General features: G+C 34.6%; 1 long non-coding RNA gene across 2 annotated transcripts in view; it reads left to right on the top strand.

The window, feature by feature from the left end:
• Positions 1 to 5,507, top strand: part of LOC111089651 — a 22,910-nt gene that overhangs the window by 14,668 nt on the left and 2,735 nt on the right. For both annotated transcript variants that reach the window (XR_002613868.1, XR_002613869.1), the window contains exon 3: positions 3,746 to 3,970. This is a non-coding gene — a long non-coding RNA (uncharacterized LOC111089651). The remainder of the gene's footprint in view (positions 1 to 3,745; positions 3,971 to 5,507) is intronic.

Here is a 5,507-nt window from a genome sequence, read left to right as displayed (position 1 = left end):
GTCTCTCCTATATTGTGTGGCTTCGTACTTTTTCCCATCAAATAAGATGCTTCTAAGGAAGCTTTCAAGGTTTTTGATGAAACAGTGACCTGCTTTTCTAGAAAACTACCTTTCCCTTTCAGTTGTTTTACTATACACACACACACATCACTTTTTTTAAACATTATACACACACACATACTGAGGACCATCACTCGTGGACTTCATGAATCTTGCAGATAGGGATTTTTGCCTATTCTTACTGACCCGTGATTCTTACAATCAGTCTTTCTGCTTTTCAAAATGAGTAAACGTAGACACCCATTGCACTGTCTTCAGTGGGTCACTCATCTGCCCCCCTTCTTTCTTCTAGTGCATTGCTTCCCAAACTGCAGTCATTCGCATACCACTTCACGATTTTTTGCCATATCTGCGTACCACCTGTGCTATTATTTATTTTATATAATATTTTTCTTTGAATCAACTCACTTTTTTTATTTAAATAAATTTATTTTAAAAGGAAATTTCACAACACTAGTAGGATAAATGAAAAACCAATATTACTTACCATAATATTCATTTCGAAACATTATTTTTCTCATCTCATAATGACATTGTTATAACAAAGTGAAAAGAACTTCAGAATTTGAGCTACAAGTAATAATAAGTATAATTTTTTAACCACTGATCCATGATGGGTTCAAAGAAAAAAAAATAAAACAGTGCAGACACAATCATAAAATGAGAATCTTCATCTAACACTAACTAATGAACATGCTTCTTGGTATGTCATTGTGCATGCTCTCTGAATAGTGGCTAGCCAATGAGTGGACCAGATGACGAGCATGCCCACTGAATAATAGCCAGTGTTTAATTGTCAAAAGATAATGTAATAACCACATTAATTTATTTTTTCATAGAATTTTTTTCTAATACACATTCAAATAAACATACAACTGTTACAATAAAAAAAGTTGTCCATGTACCATCTAAAATCATCTTTGGGAACACTGTTCTAGTGGAACATGGGGGTCCTTGCTACTTCAGGTGCCCAGTCACTGGAATGGTGGATCGTGGCGGTTTCTTCACAAGTGGGATTTGTGAGATAAAACAATCTCACAGTCATATGTATTCACTCAGTGAGAAGAGTGTTATCATTGTTATGTTTCTTATTATACACTATTATTATTATATTATCAATCCAAGGCACTTCTCCCAGATGTTTTGCCCAGGTTGACTGCACTTGTTAATCAGGACATACACTATTAATGCAAGGCATTTCCACTGGATGTTTTTGCCTGGGTAGACTGCACTTATTGATCTCTCAATACCTTATAAAACTCAATCTTAAGCAAGGCACTTCCACTGGATGTTTTCTACCCTAATAAACTGCACTTATCATACTACTTCATATCACAGTTCACTTCCACTGGATGTTTTTGCCTGGGCAGACCACACTTGTTGATCTCAACATCTTTTATGTACAAAATATGAAACAGAAAAAATACTGTACAAAGTGCTTCCACTGGATGTTTTCTGACTAGTTGGATCCTACTTGACATACTCTAACATATACCAAGGTACTTCATCCAGATGTTTTGCTTGGGCTGTGACCACACTTGGCTATCTTGATATCAATACATGGTGCTTTCCCTGGATGTTTTGCTTGGGCTGTGACCACACTTGGCTATATTGATATCAATACATGGTGCTTCCCCTGGATGTTTTGCTTGGGCTGTGACCACACTTAGCTATATTGATATCAATACATGGTGCTTCCCCTGGATTTCAGGGGAATCAAGATAGCCAAGTGTGGTCACAGACCAAGCAAAACATCCAGGGGAATCACCATGTATTGATATCAAGATAGCCAAGTGTGGTCACAGCCCAAGCAAAACTGTTTTTGCTTGGGTGGACTGCACTTGTTGATCTTGCCTACTTATACAAGGTGCTTCTATGTTATTTTTGTCCTTGGACCTCACATGGCATAATATGTCGTATCCCCTGGATGTATTTCTGATGGGTACTTACCTCTGCTTACCCTCTTCCCACCTTTCTTCTTCATTGATTTGCCAGTGTTTTTGGTTTGTATATGCCAGTTTTTGAAAGTGAGAATTGTGCTACAATGGTAGAGGGAACTACCTGCACTACTATAGTTTGTGTAGTATGTATTGATCACCACATGTTGCTGTAATGATGCAAAAAATACAGGGGTATAAAAGACTGGTGCATTATTAAAAAATTTTAGCAACTCTTGGAGGGCAACTGAAGGTGAAAGGAGGTAAGTACCTATCAGAAATACATTTTTCAGCATTAGAAAATGTTAAGATTTACATTTTATTATTCATACCATACAATGTGTACATTGGCTAATGAATTAGAAACTCAAATATGAGATATAGACAAGCTAAATATAAAATAAGAACCTCCCACCTCTATGATTTGCTGAGATGGCAATATTTTCAATGAATCTACTAGAGTGGCTCCTCCCACTACTCCATTCTTTTGAAACCTCTTGTCTTGTCTCACTTGTTTATAACCAATAGAAAGATCAGTTTCCCTTCTACATAAATCTGACAGATGTTTTTAAATAGCTTGAAGGAGAAAGTAATAATTTTGCCAAAACTGTTGAAGTGTGATGACCAAGTTGTTTCTCTGAATAGGAATGGGGTTTTTTGTAACCCATATATAGCTTATTTAGAGATCCAGATAAATTACAGGGATTTTGTGTGTACTAATACAGTAACTTGATAATTTGTTGCTTTTCTAAAATTTATATTTGAAGCCTACAAAATTAATATCTCTTCACCCTCCACTTGGAGGAATAAACAAGGCTTAGCACAAACGTAACATTTCATAAAACTAAGTACCCTACATCTTTGTTTTTCAGTGTATTTCTTATTTATTGTTCTATGTTTTAAAACAAACAAGTAAAATTTAAGCATATGAGTAAATAGTAATATAATATAGTAAATAGTAATATATATGTGTGTGTGTTTACACACATGTAACGTATGGTAACCAAAATATCACTGTATTTTGCAATATACTTGTATTATAGTTAGACATTTGTATTTTGTAGGCCAATACATACTGAATTTGTTATTTTAATTGTGTAAACTGACTTAAAATAAAAACAAATTATACAATGTTAGAAACTTGACAACTTAAAAACAGGTTTATTCATAACATTAATACCCAGACATTAAAGAAAAATATTTTACAAATGTCGGGGAAATAATGTTATGCACAAATGTTTATATATATATACCTAAAAGCAATAATGCACATATAAATTGCATGAATCAAAAACAAATGCATAAAGTTGTACACAGAAATAGCTGTATGAATAAATGGAAATTTATATAGATATGTATTTTATTACAAACATTTTAGACAACTACAAAAACCATACTTATGATAGCATATACAGTATAATATCATAAACTGATTTTGACACATGAAAGGTAGCATCTCTATTGTAAATACAAGTTTATGAATAATAAAAGAAAACTTTACAAAAGTATTTCAGTCAATAAACGTAAAACTGACACATTGCTGTACATTCAAATACAAACAATGCTACTAAGATTTGTTATTTTTCTTAGAAAAACTGTAACTGTAAACAAAGGGAAAGAGCAGATATATTTACCTTGTACATAAACATAGTCGTAACTTTTTTGAAGAGTAACACTAGTGCTCTTCAAAGTGTTTCATGCAAAGAAATTTATCACAATTTTACACTTTGTAATTACTTTATTTTCAGGGAGGCATAGTCTACATCTTTTTCTCTTACCTTTGTCAACAAGTAGAGGGAAATACCTGCCAATAGTTAGTCTCAGAGGTGATGAGTCCTGTACAGTTCTAGGAAGTGGTATACCAGAAGACCTGGTCTGCTTTGAAGTAGAGGCTCAACAAGAGCTGTGACCAGGTTCATCCTGAAAGTCTTCTGGGGTAATACCAGCTGATTGGTCTGTTGTTTTTACAGAATGTAAGCATTTACAACAGTGAAGTTTAAAAGTTAAAAAAAAGTGTTTATACCATTTTATTATCCTTTATCCAGTAGAATTGTAACTTGGGTGTCGGCCATTCAGGTCCACCCCCCTCCCCCATAAACTTATTGTAGTCCACAATTAAATGAGATTTAGCATCCCCCCCTATTCTTGTCACTGTTGTCATAGTACTAGTACGTATAGCTGAGAGTCTGTAAATGTTTTGTTTGTCAGTCCACTTCACAACTGTCAGAGTTTCACATTTAAAAAATCATGCTTCTTCTCTCTATAAGTTTGTAGAAACCAGTTGTTGTGGGAATAACAGTCTGTCATTCCTGCATGATCCTCAACCATGGGTTACAACAGTCAGTAGTTTGTCAAATAAACAAGGGGAAGTGTAAAAGTTGTCCAAAAAAAACAACAACATTTTCTGCTAAACCTCTAGCTCAGTGGTGGCCAACCTACAGTGGGGAGGGAGTCAGAATTTCACAACATACATTGCTAAAGAGCCACACATGCATGGAATTGGAAATATGAATAATAATAATAGTAACATTGAAATAATTTATAATTGTCTCACTTTTTGTTTAATGGTATTTCTGACAATCCTTGCTGTCAACAATTCCTTTTAAATTTGGTTTATGTTCTGTTCTGCTAATTTGTAGCAGTTCTCTTAAGTGACTGTCTGTCAAAATGGATTTCATATGTCTGAGCATTGAGAAGTTTCAGGGCAGCACTTCTGATATTGGGGTATTTCTTGTTTGGTACACTTCTAGTCTGTCATCTTCCAAAAGTTCTATTGTCTCCATTTGAGATTCGGCCTCGTCGGTATCTAAAGGCGGCTTTAGACATTCTGCTGCAGATCCCGGAATCTGTCTTCAAAACTGCACTGAAGATAATTAATCACATTTGCATAATTTGCTGTGCTCCGAAGCATTTATTCTGTTGGATATTCATTTGACCTGGCTTTAAGTTGTGTCATTGAAGGAAAGTGTATTAGTTTTTTTATTATTTGTATCTGAAATAGCTTCAACTCATTTTTGAAAGCAAATGTACTTTGCATTAGATCAGACACCAACTTGCAATTTTAAATTGAGTTTATCAAAATGGGCCATAATGTCTGCTAGAAAAACCTAAATCTAAAACCCAATCTGGATTTGTGAGTTCGGAGTATCTTCTTTGCTTTTGTTCCAAAAACAGTTTAACTAGTTCTAGCAACTTGAAAAAACTTTGATTCTTGAGAGCCATCAAACCAAGCAGTGAATCGGAAAGTCAGTCAGGAAAGCCTCCTCATCAACTTCTTTCATCAAGTTTAGAAACTATGATTCAGTGCATTTGTGCAAATGAAATTCACTGTGTCTAAGACAAGTTTCATGACGTGATCTAATTTGAGTGTTTTAGATATCACTTGCTCACAATGAATAATACAATGAAATGTCCAAAATTCTGAAAAGCACTTATCAGATTTACTAAGCCCTATCAATCCAATGACAGATCCAGACATGGATGGAGCTCCATCTGTGTCAATTACAGCAG

The sequence above is a fragment of the Limulus polyphemus genome, unplaced genomic scaffold, assembly GCF_000517525.1.
Source record: "Limulus polyphemus unplaced genomic scaffold, Limulus_polyphemus-2.1.2 Scaffold6909, whole genome shotgun sequence".
In the NCBI taxonomy this organism is placed as follows: domain Eukaryota; kingdom Metazoa; phylum Arthropoda; class Merostomata; order Xiphosura; family Limulidae; genus Limulus; species Limulus polyphemus.
This window is presented reverse-complemented; position numbering and strand designations above follow the sequence as displayed.